This window comes from Tupaia chinensis, unplaced genomic scaffold (genome assembly GCF_000334495.1).
Source record: "Tupaia chinensis unplaced genomic scaffold, TupChi_1.0 Scaffold138407_1, whole genome shotgun sequence".
NCBI lineage: Eukaryota > Metazoa > Chordata > Mammalia > Scandentia > Tupaiidae > Tupaia > Tupaia belangeri.
Window position 1 is genome coordinate 2005861 of NW_006198305.1, and position 18169 is coordinate 2024029.

General features: G+C 42.4%; 1 protein-coding gene across 1 annotated transcript in view; it reads left to right on the forward strand.

The window, feature by feature from the left end:
- The first annotated feature begins 946 nt into the window (after positions 1 to 946).
- Positions 947 to 18169, forward strand: part of PLEKHF2 (pleckstrin homology and FYVE domain containing 2) — a 41170-nt gene continuing 23947 nt past the window's right edge. Inside the window, exon 1 of the mRNA XM_006161299.3 lies at positions 947 to 1039. The gene's annotated coding sequence lies outside the window, so the exon portion shown is untranslated. The remainder of the gene's footprint in view (positions 1040 to 18169) is intronic.

The window sequence follows — 18169 nt, forward strand, 5'->3', positions numbered from 1 at the left end:
ACCTTCCCTCCATTGCCAGATAGATTCCTGGACTTCATTCTGATGGGACTGATTGCGGGATCCAGGAATGTGGGGTATCCTGCTGGGCGTAAATCAGTTCATCCTTGGAGTTAAGAGAGAGTTAATTCCACCTAAATCTTTTTTGCTGAGAGTGGGCAGGAGTAGTTATAAAAAGGGAAATTGGGGTATTGTTTTACCAGAAGAAGAATAACTGGATGCAAGGAGGCAAAAATAACAAACTTCCTCTTTCTAGCGTGTTAATAGGAAAATTCTAAGCTATCCAGAAAGGTGGACTGAGGAGTGATATCGGAAGGCTTTGTTAAAAAGCCCAAACTTGGACATCCTTTGAAGGGTTTTAATAAGCAGTTATCACCCAATGTTCACGGGAAGTTCTCTGGTGGTGTTTAAGATTCAACAATTTGAGGGACTAACAGGTGGCATGGTGGTTAATTAAGGGTGCTGGACTCTCACATGGCTGACCACAGTTAGAGTCCCAGATTTGGCGGCTTAATTTATCACTTTTCCTCTCTCTCACTCTGTCTCTCTCTGCTCAAATCAAAATAAATAAACAAAGTTAAATAAGATAATTATTTTTTTTAAAAAAAGATTCAACAGTTTGAATAAAACGTGTGTGTGTATGTTTAAGATTTGAAAAGTGAGTAGATGAGTACCTATTATTTTAGTCCTTATACTTTCTGTTACGTTTGGAATATTCCACATTCTAAAGTGAAAGTACTGCATGGACTTGGTCACCATTATTAGTGCTCGCCAGTGTACCTTTTTTTCTCCTTTCAGGAGTGCTGCAGATTACTCACTTTGCAGGTAGGTGGGCCATATGACTAGGTAGTAATAAAAAATGATGTATGGTTCTTCTGGGCTGAGGAACAAAAGGTCTCATGCAAATTTTCTGCTCTCCCTTCCCCTTCAGGGTGATAGTAGAGGCCAGATATTGAGGTGGTGGAGACTGAAGAACAAAGCAACCTGGATCACCGAGTCACTGCATGGATGTCAGCTATCTTGGAGAGTCATCCATGTTCTGGTATTGATTTCTGTTGTCAAACTACCCCAACACTTGCTAGCTTAATACAAAGATTTGCTATTATCTGTTATAGCTCTGTGTGGGCTGACTGGGCTTGGCTGGGCAGTCTTTGTGAGAGTCTTAAGGTTGCAGTTAGTTGTTGGTTAGAGTTGAAGTCACCTAACAATCCATCTGAGCTGGATGTCCAAAATAACTCTTATCTCTAGCTGGAGTTGATAATAGCTTGCCTTTTATTTTTTTTTTTTTTAAGAGGTTTTTGCTATAGGGTGCGTGTGCTCACCAGAAAGACGGAGACAGAGATACAGAAAATGAGAAAGCGCCCCCCGGGGGGATGGCCATACTGCAACCCCTTCTCCTCCATTCTCTTCTTGGGATCTTGGGCACGCACGCACACTTGCCCGGCATGAGTTTAAGCCACCGGGTCTGAGACTTGAACCATGATTGACTTACATGGGAGTCTAGTGACAGCCATTTACGCCAATGGCTGGTCCCAACAAACATGTAGTTCTTAATAGGTTACATTGATTCATCTTTGGATCTTTGCTTTTGAAAAGTTTTATTCTTAAAATTTTTCTTGCAAGCCCCCCTAATTATTTTCATTCTCCAACTGACTGTGGACAATGCCTAAATTTATATATTCATTCTTGATCTCTCCCCTTACTCCGGACATGATATCACTATTTTAAATCACTAATAAGTGCTTTAAACTAAATTTACCTAGTGATTCTTTTCTTTTTTTTTTTTCTCAGTTTTTGCCAGAGTGTACATATGTTAACCAGAGAGAGGGAAAGTGACAAATCATCCCCTAGAGGGGATGGCCTGACCACAACCCCTTCTCCTCCTGTCTCCTTTCAGGATATTGGGCATGCACACACACTCACCTGGTGTAATTTTCAAGCCATCAGGTTTGGGACTTGAACTTTGGTCAGCCATGTGGGCGTCCTGCACTTTAACCACTCTTTCACTTGCTTGCCTCTCTAATGAGTCTTGGTTTTTCTTTATTTTTTCAACCAGCTCCTTTCCTTGATATTCTTATTAAATTTTGAAAGAGTTTTTTATTTTCTCCATGACCAAGAGAAAGACACAGAGAGAGAACAGAGAGGCAGCACCCGAGCAGGGTCTCAATGACACAAGCCACCCCACCCTCAGCGGGTCTTAAATCATGCATGTGCCCAATGTACTCAGGAAGGTCTCGGAACATGAACCTGGGACCTTCCCTTGGGGGGTTAGCCTAGCATTTTACTGCTGCACCACTGCCTCCTCCCCACCCCAGACATCTTTGTCTCAGTAGTTAGGACCACATTCTATCCAATTGCTCATGCCTAAATGCAGATTCATTCTCATTCCTTCCATTCTCTCACTCTCTTGCAGCTATCAATAGTTAGCAAGTACTACCTATTCTACCTCCAAAATTTACTTCACTTGCCCATTTCCCCCCCTTTTTTTTTTTTTGGAGAGGTTTTTGCCACAGGGCACGTGCACTCACCAGAGAGAGACAGAAAGTGAGAAATCACCCCCCAGTGGGGGATGGCCATGCTTCAGTCCCCTTCTCCTCCATTCATTCTCCTCTCGGGATCTTGGGCACGCACGCACACATGCCCTGTGTTAAACAGTTTAAGCCACCAGGTCTGGGACTCGAACCGCGGTCGACTACATGGGAGTCCAGCGACACAGCCATTGCACCAGCTGCTGGTCCTGTCCATTTCTTTTTTTTAAGAAAAAAAAAATTGCTGCAGGGTGTTCAATGAAAAATTTTGCTACATGTACTTGTTGGAAAGAGATGGAGAGAAAAAGAGAAAGTGAAAAAGCACCCCCCAGGATGGCTCGCCACACTGCCATCTCTTCTCCTCCAGTCTCCTCTCAGGATTTTGGGCAGGCATGGGCATGTGCTGGGTGTGGTTTTCAAGCCATCAGATCTGAGAGTTGAACCACATAGTTGGCCATGTGGGATTCAGCTGCCTTAACCACCATGCGCTGCCTGGCTCCCTCACTTGTCCATTCGGTGCTTTTTTTTTTTTTTTTTCCCATTTATTTACTTATTTTTACATTTTCCCACAAACATTTACTTTACATATCATAAAATTTTTGCTCATACTCCATAGTTCTTGTCAGTTAATAAACAACTTTCAAAATTTTAGGATACTGAATTTTAAAGATAATGTTCAAAATATTTCTTATAATTTCATATAATTCTGTTTGTGACTGTATAACAACAGAAACAGTATGGTTTTGAATATTTTTGAGAAAATATTTACATGTCAACTACTCAAATTGTTGGAAAGCAAATGTCCGCATACTAGTCACACATAAACCTTCTCAATTTCCATTTAGTTCTTTCCAGAGCTGCCACACTGGTCCAAGCCATCATCAGCTTCCTCTGAGTTACAGAAATGGCTTGCTCCTCTACCCACCACACTGATCTTTTTCCTCTGAGTTCTCTATAAGCTCTTTCTACTCGGAACCTTTGTGCACACTCCTCTCTTGGCCTGGAACACTTTTCCCTAGCTCTGCCAAAGGCTGTCTCTTTCGCTTCTTTCCATTCAATTGTCATCTCCTTAGAGAGGCTGTATAACCACCTTTTCTAGAATAGCCAGTCACTTTCTATTCAATACCCTACGGTGACTTCAAAACTTTTATAGAAGAGTGGTTGAGAGTATGTTTTTGGGAGAGGGGCTAGTGTTGACTTTGGCTAGGAAATTTATCCTTTTTTTGAGAAGAAGAGAGGTTTTCGCTGTAAGGTATGTGCAACAGAGATAGAGAGGCATAAAGTGAGAAATCATACACACACACCCCACCAGGAGGAATGGCCATGGCGCAATCCCTTCTCCTCTATTCTCTTTTTGGGATTTTGGGCACACATGCACGTGTGCCCAGCATGAGGTTTAAGCTGTTGGGTCTAGGATTTGAACTGTGTTCGACTAAGAGGGAGCCCAGCGATGTAACCCTTATGCCATCTGCTGATGCCAGCAAACATCTTAAAGATATATTTGCATGACAGCTTACAAAGAACTGAGACATTATCAGTTGTCTTTCTCAAAAGAAGATTAATGGCCATGGTGACGTTGATAGGTATTACTGGGCTTATGTACCTCTTACCCTTAAACTGTCCTAGGTGACATCATGTACCGACCATGTTTATTTCCTTTGTCACACTCACTGTTGTCTGCGGTTACCTTGTTTACTAGCTGTCTTTTCTCCCCTTGCTAGAATGTAGGCTCCACGAGGACAGGGACTTTGCCTGTCTTTTCTACCTACCCTACCCATGCCATCCCCAAGAACAATACCTAGTTCATAGCAATTCAATAGAACTTTTGGGGGAAACGAATCAACTCATATATACATAAATAAGATGAATACACTCAATCTTTTCTTTCCACCCAAAGCTTATCCCCAAATAAAGGTTCTCATGGATTATTTTGGTTTCCAAATCCATGATGAACATTTTTTAAAGAGGTTTTTGCCTTAAGGTGTACTCACTAGAGAGAGAGAGAGACAGAGAGAGACAGAGGGAAAGTGAGAAATCACCCTCCTTCCTGGAGGGGAATGGTCACGTTGCAATCCCTTCTCCTCCACTCTTCTCCCAGGATGTTGGGTATGCACACATACGCCCCTGGCGTGAGTTTCAAGCCACCGAAACTAGGACTCAAACCGTGGTTGGCCATGTGGAGTCCAGTGATGTAACCACTATGCCATCTGCTGATCCTGAACACATATTTATTTTAAAGAATAATTTACTTAATTTTATTTATTATTGTTATTATTATTATTATTTTAAGTTTGTCCAGGGAGAGACAGAGAGAGAGAGGGAAAGTGAGAAAGCAAGCTGCCAGATCTGGGACTCTGACCATGGTCAGATGTGGAAGTTTGGTGCCTCAACCACCATGCCACCTTCTAGCCCTGACAATGAACATATTTATATTTCTATGTATGTACAAGTTATCCATTTATGGAAAAGTCAAATGCATATCATGACTCTTTGCAGGGAACAGATTAGGTGAAAATATACCAGGGATGGTATGAAAGACAAACGACAGGGGGACCATTCAGTAAATAGAAACAGTGGGAAGACGTTGCATAAAGGAAAGAGACCATTCAGAACTGCATCATCATCAAAAGCTATTTAGGGGTTTTCAGATCAAAATTTGCTTTCCAACACTTAGAAATTTTGACCCCAGTTTTGGAAACAGTCCTCTGTACCATGTCTCTAGCCGTGAGACTATGTCTCTTGCCACTGTTCCCTGTTTTCTTGACTGTCTTGGCCGTATAGCCACTTAGTTTCATTTCCAAATTTTGGTTTCCTTTCCTAAAAGATGACTGCCTACTGTGTGAGTCATAATGGAATAAATAGTGATGGACGTGCTGAGGTCCAGTTGAGGTGGAGTGAGGCAACTGCTCTGCAAGAAGCATAGACCCTTCTGCCTTTATTTTAGAGAGTGATTTTTGCTAAAGGGCACATGTGCTCACCGGAGAGACAGAGAGACAGAAAGTGAGAAATCTCCCCCTGGGGGATGGCCATGCTGCAATCTCTTCTCTTCCAATCTCCTATCAGGATTTTGGGCGCACACGCTCACATGCCTGGAGTAAGTTTAATCCGCTGAATTTGGGACTTGAACAGTGGTTGACTAAGTGGGAGTCCAGTGATGTAACCATCACACCATCTGCTTGTCCCAGACCTTTCTGTCTTAGTTTACTCCTGTGTTGTGAGCAGAAATATTGGAGACTGAGCAATTTATAAGGAAATAGTTTATCGACTCATGATTCTGGTGGCTGGGAAATCAAAATGCAGCGGCCTAGCTTTTTTCAGTTGCGTTTTGAGCCTGCCTTACAACATGACTGAAGGAAGCAGGGAGGGTGGTGGGTACATGCAGATAGCGAGTTGTGGGCAGTTCTCTCTTTTATAACAGCTTGCTTTTGTGAAAACTAACCCCTTCTTACAAGAGCTAAAACTCAGTTCTTTTGAGGGATAATGTTAATCCATTTGTAAGACAGGTGTCTCCGTGATTCAATAACTGTTATCTAATCACCAGCCACTAAGACCACATTTTGAAACTTGAATTTCTGAGGGACAGACCATTATCCAAATCATAAACCCCTTCTCTGGGGCACTCTAGGTCCAACCATCCTGCCTCTCTTCTAAAACCAGGTGCCCTGTTTTATCTGGCTGTGCATGCCAGTCTGGGAGCCTGGCAGGCCTGGTGGCTGAGCTTGGAAGGAGTGAGGAAACATGGGTGCATTTCCATAGAGATCAGGGCTGGAGATAAGTGTTGGGGGCAGCCCTATACAGAATCAAAGGGGGACCAGGTGAGGGGTGGGACTAGGTGGTTGGAATTCAGTAATGGCTTGTTACATAGCATTTGTCCTGCTTGAGAACAGCCTCATTTTAAAGCAAATGAGTTGAAAAGGCTCAAATTCGTAGGAAAGACTTATGGAAGGGATCTATGAATCAGAACAAGATTTTTTTTGTAAAGAATTACTTAACTTTATGTATTTATTTACTTATTTTAATTTGACCAGAGAGGGACAGAGTGAAAGAGACTCTATAAGCTCTTTCTACTCGGAACCTTTGTGCACACTCCTCTCTTGGCCTGGAACACTTTTCCCTAGCTCTGCCAAAGGCTGTCTCTTTCGCTTCTTTCCATTCAATTGTCATCTCCTTAGAGAGGCTGTATAACCACCTTTTCTAGAATAGCCAGTCACTTTCTATTCAATACCCTACGGTGACTTCAAAACTTTTATAGAAGAGTGGTTGAGAGTATGTTTTTGGGAGAGGGGCTAGTGTTGACTTTGGCTAGGAAATTTATCCTTTTTTTGAGAAGAAGAGAGGTTTTCGCTGTAAGGTATGTGCAACAGAGATAGAGAGGCATAAAGTGAGAAATCATACACACACACCCCACCAGGAGGAATGGCCATGGCGCAATCCCTTCTCCTCTATTCTCTTTTTGGGATTTTGGGCACACATGCACGTGTGCCCAGCATGAGGTTTAAGCTGTTGGGTCTAGGATTTGAACTGTGTTCGACTAAGAGGGAGCCCAGCGATGTAACCCTTATGCCATCTGCTGATGCCAGCAAACATCTTAAAGATATATTTGCATGACAGCTTACAAAGAACTGAGACATTATCAGTTGTCTTTCTCAAAAGAAGATTAATGGCCATGGTGACGTTGATAGGTATTACTGGGCTTATGTACCTCTTACCCTTAAACTGTCCTAGGTGACATCATGTACCGACCATGTTTATTTCCTTTGTCACACTCACTGTTGTCTGCGGTTACCTTGTTTACTAGCTGTCTTTTCTCCCCTTGCTAGAATGTAGGCTCCACGAGGACAGGGACTTTGCCTGTCTTTTCTACCTACCCTACCCATGCCATCCCCAAGAACAATACCTAGTTCATAGCAATTCAATAGAACTTTTGGGGGAAACGAATCAACTCATATATACATAAATAAGATGAATACACTCAATCTTTTCTTTCCACCCAAAGCTTATCCTCAAATAAAGGATCTCATGGATTATTTTGGTTTCCAAATCCATGATGAACATTTTTTAAAGAGGTTTTTGCCTTAAGGTGTACTCACTAGAGAGAGAGAGAGACAGAGAGAGACAGAGGGAAAGTGAGAAATCACCCTCCTTCCTGGAGGGGAATGGTCACGTTGCAATCCCTTCTCCTCCACTCTTCTCCCAGGATGTTGGGTATGCACACATACGCCCCTGGCGTGAGTTTCAAGCCACCGAAACTAGGACTCAAACCGTGGTTGGCCATGTGGAGTCCAGTGATGTAACCACTATGCCATCTGCTGATCCTGAACACATATTTATTTTAAAGAATAATTTACTTAATTTTATTTATTATTGTTATTATTATTATTATTTTAAGTTTGTCCAGGGAGAGACAGAGAGAGAGAGGGAAAGTGAGAAAGCAAGCTGCCAGATCTGGGACTCTGACCATGGTCAGATGTGGAAGTTTGGTGCCTCAACCACCATGCCACCTTCTAGCCCTGACAATGAACATATTTATATTTCTATGTATGTACAAGTTATCCATTTATGGAAAAGTCAAATGCATATCATGACTCTTTGCAGGGAACAGATTAGGTGAAAATATACCAGGGATGGTATGAAAGACAAACGACAGGGGGACCATTCAGTAAATAGAAACAGTGGGAAGACGTTGCATAAAGGAAAGAGACCATTCAGAACTGCATCATCATCAAAAGCTATTTAGGGGTTTTCAGATCAAAATTTGCTTTCCAACACTTAGAAATTTTGACCCCAGTTTTGGAAACAGTCCTCTGTACCATGTCTCTAGCCGTGAGACTATGTCTCTTGCCACTGTTCCCTGTTTTCTTGACTGTCTTGGCCGTATAGCCACTTAGTTTCATTTCCAAATTTTGGTTTCCTTTCCTAAAAGATGACTGCCTACTGTGTGAGTCATAATGGAATAAATAGTGATGGACGTGCTGAGGTCCAGTTGAGGTGGAGTGAGGCAACTGCTCTGCAAGAAGCATAGACCCTTCTGCCTTTATTTTAGAGAGTGATTTTTGCTAAAGGGCACATGTGCTCACCGGAGAGACAGAGAGACAGAAAGTGAGAAATCTCCCCCTGGGGGATGGCCATGCTGCAATCTCTTCTCTTCCAATCTCCTATCAGGATTTTGGGCGCACACGCTCACATGCCTGGAGTAAGTTTAATCCGCTGAATTTGGGACTTGAACAGTGGTTGACTAAGTGGGAGTCCAGTGATGTAACCATCACACCATCTGCTTGTCCCAGACCTTTCTGTCTTAGTTTACTCCTGTGTTGTGAGCAGAAATATTGGAGACTGAGCAATTTATAAGGAAATAGTTTATCGACTCATGATTCTGGTGGCTGGGAAATCAAAATGCAGCGGCCTAGCTTTTTTCAGTTGCGTTTTGAGCCTGCCTTACAACATGACTGAAGGAAGCAGGGAGGGTGGTGGGTACATGCAGATAGCGAGTTGTGGGCAGTTCTCTCTTTTATAACAGCTTGCTTTTGTGAAAACTAACCCCTTCTTACAAGAGCTAAAACTCAGTTCTTTTGAGGGATAATGTTAATCCATTTGTAAGACAGGTGTCTCCGTGATTCAATAACTGTTATCTAATCACCAGCCACTAAGACCACATTTTGAAACTTGAATTTCTGAGGGACAGACCATTATCCAAATCATAAACCCCTTCTCTGGGGCACTCTAGGTCCAACCATCCTGCCTCTCTTCTAAAACCAGGTGCCCTGTTTTATCTGGCTGTGCATGCCAGTCTGGGAGCCTGGCAGGCCTGGTGGCTGAGCTTGGAAGGAGTGAGGAAACATGGGTGCATTTCCATAGAGATCAGGGCTGGAGATAAGTGTTGGGGGCAGCCCTATACAGAATCAAAGGGGGACCAGGTGAGGGGTGGGACTAGGTGGTTGGAATTCAGTAATGGCTTGTTACATAGCATTTGTCCTGCTTGAGAACAGCCTCATTTTAAAGCAAATGAGTTGAAAAGGCTCAAATTCGTAGGAAAGACTTATGGAAGGGATCTATGAATCAGAACAAGATTTTTTTTGTAAAGAATTACTTAACTTTATGTATTTATTTACTTATTTTAATTTGACCAGAGAGGGACAGAGTGAAAGAGAGAGAGAGAGAAAGAGAGAGAGAGAGAGAGAGAGAGAGAGAGAGAGAGAGAGAGACAGCGCCGAGCTCGCGGACTAGTCTAGGACTTGAACAGTAGTCAGGCATGTGGGAGTCCAGCGCCCTTAACCACCATGCCACCTGCCAGCTCCCAGAACAAGATTTAATATACTTGCGCCTGCCTTTTCATGTAAGTGGCAAGTGTTTATGTTTTATTAATAATTTCAACAGCATCAATATTAACTGCTACAATCGTTACCACTACATCCACTTTATTGAGCACCTACAATATGCTAGATGCTATGCTATGTGGTTTTATTTACATTCTCCCTAATCTTTATAATCCTAGATAGTATGGATTATTTTTCTCATTTTACAAATGTTACAAGTAAGAAAATTGAAGTATAGAGCAGTTAAGTTACTTACTGCTAAAAGGTTGCAGAATCAGAATTTAAACCCATGTCTATCTGGCTTTGAACTATGAAAGTTTTTATTTGGGGCTAGCAGGTGGCATGGAGGTTGTGGCAATGGATCCCACATAGCTGAATGCATGCTCAAATCTTGGGTCTGGTGCGTGTGCCTGCATGCCCAAAATCCTGAGAGAAAACCAGAGGAGAAGGGATTGCAGGATGACCATCCTCCCTGGAGCAGGGGTGCAGGGTGATTTCTCTCTGTCTATCTCTTCCTCTCCCTGCCTCTGGTGAATTTACATGCCCTATAGCAAAAACTAAAAAACTAAAAAAAATTTTTTTAATGTTTTTATTTTTACTGGAAAATGAACTTTTAAGATAAAGTCATGTTTAAATTTCTCCTTTTTTAAGAGTGTGAGGGATATGCCAGTATTCTAGTAAAATAAATAGCTTTTTAAATAAATTCTCTTGGTAATATTTGGATTTAAAGTTTCTGTTGAATTTTTAAAAATCTGGCACCAAAAAGTCTTAATACAATGCTCTAACTTGGCAGGTTGTATATTTATTTTGAGCTTGTTTCATAGGAAGTAAGCTTATTCAATAGCTGCTTGTTGGGGTTAATGTTTTATTTGTTATTTATAGAAGTTAATGTTGAGGAATAAGGCACTTGCTATTTAATTTCCTTCTACTGGCAGGGAAGGTAACATGCAAATAATTTAGGAATTTTCTACAGAAGGAAATAGCCATTGTGTCTTTTTGTGTGTGAGTATTTGAATAGGGTTTATACTCCATTTCAAAATTTACCTATGATTGCTTCTTGTGTTGTTTTAAAATACAATACAGACTTATCATAGAAAAATGGTAAAATACAGAGAAGAAAAAAAAGAATTATGCATAATCCTGCCAGTCCAAAACTTAAAAATTAATATGAAGATATATTTTATATGCTTTTTTATATTAAAGTTTGCATGTTTTACATATAAGTCACTAAACTACCTGGAATTTATTTTAGTGTAGTGTCAAGACTTATGTTTCTGATATAGGCAGAGTGTAAGCATAAGCCTGATTGCTTAGTTTCCAATCTAACACGTAAATGATGTCCCTGTTAGAAATGTATAATCCTGGACTGGCCCATAGTGCAGTGGTTAGGCACTGTGCAGAGGAGGCTGAATTCTGTATGGCCGACTAGGGTTCAAGTCCCATCTGTTACCAGGGGTACACATATACCCAGGGTCTGATGCAATGGAGAATTGAGTGAGGGAAGGATTGCAGAGAGACCAGGCCCTGTTGGGGGTGCTTTCTGTCTACTCTCTCTGTCTTTCATGTGCTCACGTGTGCCCTCTGGCACTATGTTTATATGAGTAAAGCAAACCCTTGATAAATTTATATCCATTTGGGGGAGAACTTACAAGACTCTTGACATGAACTAGATTTATGTTAAAACGCCCAAGATCAAGATCAAATTTCTGCCAAGAAAATTTAATTTTTAAAAAGATGAAGAAGCTTTTCTGTTCAAATTTAAATGTCATTTTTGGATTGTAGGTGAGATAGCTAGACAGATGGTAAAAAGAGCAGTAGTCTGAGAAACACAATTTACAATAAATCTTTCAAGAAATGAACTTAAATGCCTGCCAACAGGCTTCTTAAATAACTTCTCAAGCTCCATTTCAACTATTCCAAGAGACATATGAAATATTTTCCTGTTTAGATTTTATTTTTTAGAGAAGTTTCAGGTTCACAGAAACACTGAACATCCAGCTCCAGAGTGCTAGGTGCCTTACAATCAGGAAGCTACGTCTACATGTCAATACTGCCCGGGGCCCATAGTTTCCATTGGTATTGTACATTGTGTGGGTTTGGGTGAATGTATAATGGCACGTATCCACCGTCATAGTATACCACAGAGTAGTTTTACTCCTCGAACATCCTCTGAACTCTTTCTTTCTTCCCTTCCCCCTAACACCTGCAAAACACCGATTTGTTTACTGTCTTGTAATATATACATGTTTTTGTTTGTTTGTTTGTTTTAGTTTTGCCATAGGGCATATACACTCACCAGAAAGAGACAGGGTTGGGGGGAGTGAGACATCACCCACCAGAGGAGATAGCCATGCTGCAATCTCTTTTCCTCCAGTCTCCTTGGGACTTGGGGCCACGCACACACACTTTCCTGGCATGATTTTCAAGACACTAGTTCTGGGACTTGAACCACACAGTTGGCCATATGGTATCCAGCACTCTTAACCTCCCTACCACCTGCCAGCCCTATATATAATGGGTTGTCAGAAAAGTTAAGATGCATTTCTGCATAGGAACACATAGAACATGTCATGACTTTTCTGACAACCCAGTATATTTTTCTTTAATACCAGAGGGTGTGTGCATATGCCAGAGAGAGAGAGAGAGAGAGAGAAAGCACCCTCCTCCACCCCGGCAATGGAATGGGATCATGGCACAATTCTTTTTCCTTCATTTCTCCATCCCATCAGTATCCTGGGCTTGTGTGCCTCGATAGCAGAAAAGAGCTTGAGATATCTTGGGAAATGACAGAAGGTCAATGTGACAGGAATTGGTAGACCTTAGTGTCTTTTTATGGAGATGATGGTAGAGGCTGGATTATGTTGGGCCTTATAAGACCTGGTGATCAGTTGGTCTTTTTTTCTAAATGAAAGATAAATGCTCTTACCCCATATGGTAACCTTGGGTAAATTAGAAAAAGGCATCCACTCCTCAGGACATTTCTGTCTTTTTGGAATGTTATTGTAATACACTTTAAAATTATTTATTTAATTTTATTCATTCATTCATTTTAATTTGATGAGAGAGAGAAAGCAAGCTACCCAGTCTGGGACTTGAACCATTGTCAGCCATGTGGGAGTGTCCAACACTTTAACCACCACACCACCTGTTGGTCCCCATAACACACTTTTTTTTTTTTTTTTTAAAAAGATTTGCTATAGGGTATGTGTGCTTGCCCGAGAGACAGACAGACAGAAAGTGAGAAATCGCCCCCAGCAGGGATAGTCATTCCTCAATCCCTTCTCCTCCATTCTCCTCTCAGGACTTTGGGCATGCATGCTCATGCACCCAACGTGAGTTTCAATTTGCTGGATCCAGGACTTGAACAGTGGACAACCATGTGAGAGACCAACACCTTAACCACTACGCAACCTGTTGGCCCTGTAATACACTTTTGTTAGAATGGCACTTCACTGAAATCTGCCAGAAAAATATTTATAATAAATACGAAATTTACCATGCCTCCAATGTGAAAAGATACTCTCCCAGGGGGTTGTTTTACTACAATGTATACAAGGTATGTGGCATCCTTAGTGAGGAGCCTTTGAAGGTTCTTCAAGGGACTGACATGATCCCGTGTGGCCCGTGTGTGAAGGGAACAAGAACAGAAGAGATGGATGAAGTGTTTTGAAAGTAGATTCTGCAATATTTTGATGGCGAAGGACTGGATGAAGGAAATGATGAGATGATTACTCATCAGATTTGCGGATGACAGTGTCATTTTACTGAGATGGGAAGACTGGGGGGGAAACCAGGGACTATGGGTGGAGGGGACAAAGAGATCAGAGAGTAACTGAAATCCCAGTGTTTGCCATCTCCCTTAGACTGCTATTTCCGACTAAAAGTTAACCAGACTGTTCCCTTTTCCAAACAGGTGCCCTTGAAAATCTTATCCATTATATTCAAAGACAATAAGATCTTTGCTTTTCAGGCTTACAGAATTGGGTTAATTTAAATTAAAATTTTAGGGGCCGGCAGAAGGCGTGGTGGATAAGGACATAGGACTCCCACATGGCCAACCATGGTTCTAGTCCTAGACTGGGCGGCTTGCATTCTCATTTTCTCTCTCTCTCTCTCTCTCACTTTGTCCCTCTCTGGTCAAATTAAAATAAACAAACAAATAAAATTAAATAAAATAATTCTTAAAAAAATATTAAAATTTTACTAATATTTTCAAGTTTTAGGTACTCCATCTTCAGTGTTTTAGGCATTTTGCCAGATACTTGACACAAGTTATCTCATTTCTCCCATTCAGCAATCCATGAGGTAGTTCCTATTTTTATCTGCATTTTATAGATGAGAGATGAGACTCGGAGAGAGATCTTATCGCTGGACTTGAACAGGGTACCACAGTATCAGGTTTGAGTCAGGAATTAATCCTACTGCCTTTCAGTAACTTTGAGTCCCTTGTTTTTTCAGTTTGGTCTGAAACTGCTATGACTGAAATATTTTATAGCTGTACTATCTAATAATCATGTGGGTATTATGCACTTAATTGTGGTTAGTGGGACCAGCAGTTGGCGTAATAGCTATGTCACTGGACTCCCATGTAGTCAACCGTGGTTTGAGTCCCGGACCCGGTGGCTTAAACTCATGCCAGGCGTGTGTGTGTGTGTGTCCAAGATGCTGAGGAGAGAATGGAGGAGAAGGGGTTGTGGTGTGGCCATCCCCCCTGGAGGGTGATTTCTCGCTTTTTGTCTCTCTGTCTCTGTCTTTCTGGTGAGTGCACACACCCTATAGCAAAAACCTCTCCAAAAAAATGTGGTTAATGTGACAGAGAAACTAAATTTTTAAGTTAACTTTAAATTTAATTAAGACTTGTTGCTATCGATCGTATTTGTCAGCACAGCTCTAAATCAGTGGTCTCCAAATTGGGGTGCACACAGCCTACATGGACACATAATATGCAGTGTGTAGGAGAACATGCACATACACACATACATATATAACCATGACTTCTGATTTTTATATATTTTATAATGTACTTAACAATTAAGAAAATTTATAATATTGTGTGTATAAAAATACACACTATATAACAATTTTAAAAACTTTACTGCCTGCGGCCAGCAGATTTCATGGTGGTTGAGGTGCTCAACTCCCATATGGCCAACTGTGGTTCAAATCCCAGGCCTGGTGGCCTGCTTTCTCACTTTCTCCCTCTCACTCATGAGTGCATGTGCCCTGTAGCAATTTAAGATAATAATAATAATTAATAAAATTTAACACATAGTTCTTAAAAAAAACAAACTTCATTGCAGTGGTTAAGGCACTGGACTCCCACATGGTCAACTACAGTTTGAGTCCCAGACTTGGCGACTTGCTTTCTCACTTTCCCTCTCCCTCTCTCCCGCTGTCTCTCTCTGGTGGGCACATATGCCCTATAGCAAATTAAATAATAATAATAAAGTTAAATAAGTTAATAAAAAAAAAAAGGAAGGGAAAAAGCATCCCCTAATGCGGTAGTGGTCCTTTTCCCTTATCTCTCCATCCTGTAAGGATTTTGAAGCACGCACATGTGCCCAGCATATTTTTCAGTTGACTGGGGCTGGATTAGAACTGCGGTAGGTCATGTGGAACTCAGCTCCCTATGTGTGGTGCTTAACTGCTACACTATGTGTAATCATTTTAATTTCACGCTTATATAGCACTTACCAGTGCCGGGTATATGCTTTACAAATATTAACTCATTTACTCTTCATAATGACATTGTGAGGTAAATAGTTTTATTATCCTCATTTTACAAATGAAAAACCCAAGGTAATATTTGGGTGTGCTCAAGGACACAAGTAGATGTTGGTTGGCAAATTCAGGATTTATATGTGGTTATTCTAACTTTTTTTTAAAAAAAGAATTATTGGGAACCAGCAGTTTGCGTAATGGCTATGTCACTGGACTCCCACATAGTCGACTGCGGTTCGCGTTCCAGACCCAGTGGCTTAAAACTCACGCTGGGCGCGTGTGCGTGCGTGCCCAAGATCCCGAGAGGAGAATGGAGGAGAAGGGATTGCGGCGTGACCATCCCCGGGTGATTTCTTGCTTTCTGTCTCTCTGTCTCTCTCTGTCTGTCTGGCGAGCGCACACACCCTATAGCGAAAACCTCTCAAAAAAAAAAAGAATTACTTGTTTAATTTTATTTATTCATCCACTTATTTTAGTTTGATCAGAGAGAGAGAGAGAGACAGAGAGAGAAAGTGAGAAAGCAAACTACCAGGTCCAGGACTTGAACCATGGTGGGCTATGTGGGAGTGTTCAGCGCCTTAAGAACCATGTCGCGTGCTGGTCCCAAGTAATTTTTTTTTTTTTTTGAGAGGTTTTTGCTATAGGGCGCACGCTTGCCAGAGAGACAGAAAGCAAGAGGTCACCTCCCAGGGGGAATGGCCACGCCGCAATCCTTTCTCCCTTCTCCTCTCACGATCTTGGGCACACATGCACACGCACCTGGTGTGAGTTTAAGCCACCGGGTCCGGGACTCAAACCGTGGTCAACTACATGGGAGTCCAGTGACATAGCCATTATGCCAACTACTGGTTCCGGTCCCAAGTAATTCTAACTTCTATCTATACACTTTATGGTAAGCAGAGTAAGTATATGTGAGGATGTGTGTGAGGGGGTAGACTTAGCAATTTCTAAATTCAAGATTTAAAGGGTTTTTAGAGATTATTTAGTCTTAACCCCTCTCCGCCTATAGATAGGACCATTTATGTAGGACGCAGTGAGGAGAAAGAAGGTAGGACAGGATGATGTGGTGACTGAGCCAAATTTGCCTGAGAGACAACCATAGCCAACACGTGTATACATTGTGTGACTGTGACTCTGTAACTCTATTTAAAAACTGTTCATCTTTGGAACCAGCAGTTACCGTAATGGCTATGTCGCTGGACTCCCACGTAGTCGACCGTGGTTCTCGTCTCGACCCGGTGGCTTAAAACTCACTCCTGGTGCGTGTGCGTGCGTGCCCAAGATCCGGAGAGGAGAAAGGAGGAGAAGGGATTGCAGCGTGACCATCCCCCCTGGGGGGGGTGATTTCTCGCTTTCTATCTCTCTGTCTCTCTCTGTCTGTTTGGCGAGAGCACGCACCCTATAGCAAAAACCTCTCAAAAGAAAAAAAAAAAAAGAAAAAAATCCCTGTTTATGTTTGCCAACTTTGTTATTAATTTTTAAAAATATTTATTTTGGAACAATAGAAATAGGGGAGGATGGAAGACAGCTTGGAGGAGGAGTACCCCAGATGGAAGAGCAGGTGGAAATATAAAGCATGACATAAGTCAAACCAGCTCATTTTCCCTTGGTGCTCTTGTATGCGCGCTTAGTGGTGATTAATTCTACAGCAGTCAAACAAAGGTTAAAAATAAATCAAAACAGAAACAAAACCTGAAATAAGAGGTCAATGGGAGATATAAACTTCACCAGAACCCAATTTCCACACACACACACACACACACACACACACACACACACACACACACTCTGTTCAAAACGAACATGCCATACTCCCCCACGCCCCAAACCCGTCCGGATTCCTGGCCTAGACGTCTTTGATCTCTCTCTATTCTATTTCCACCAGAGCGCTTAGCAAACGGGTACTGTGGTACAAATGAATAAGGGCACATTTACCCTTATATGCTGTCCTGTCATTACATTTCTAGGTGTGTGAAGTAGACAAATGAGGTTTTGTGGCATCAGAGAAAACTTCTGGCAAGACCAGAGTTCCAGGTTAAAAGACAGGCTGCGTAGGTCCTGTGTGTAGCCGCCGCTCCGTCCGCTTTGAGAAAGCAAATGGCAAGGTGTGACGGGCAAGATTGGCTCCTAAATGGGAGTTAGCAACAAGTCTATGCACTGACGTCTTCGGGCATTTAAATCCAAAGCCTTTCTTTCCCGTTCTTCAAATCCCTGCACAGCTCTGAGGGGCGGGTGTGCGTTTGTGTGTGGTGGTGGGGAGGGTGGTGTCTTCCTTCCATTTCCCCAGTCTCCCCAAGAACTTCGTAAACAGCTGAATAGTTCTGTCCAAGGGCTCGCGCGAGCCAGGAGTCAGGTTAGAGGCTCCCAGCCCACCCAAACACTCCGGGGACAAGCGTGGCAAAGCCAAGCGGAGGAACAAACCCCGCCCAAGGGCAGCCGAGGTGGGCGTGGCCTCCACAAAAGGCCCCGCCCCTCGGGCGCGTCGCGCGGGGCGGGAAGGGCGGGGCGCGGGACTGGCAAGAAAGGCGGGGAGCGGGCGGTGTCGGTGTGCTCGTGCTTGCGCGCTCGTGCCTGGCGTGTGGGCGGGGGCGCGCCTGTGCGCGCGCCGGG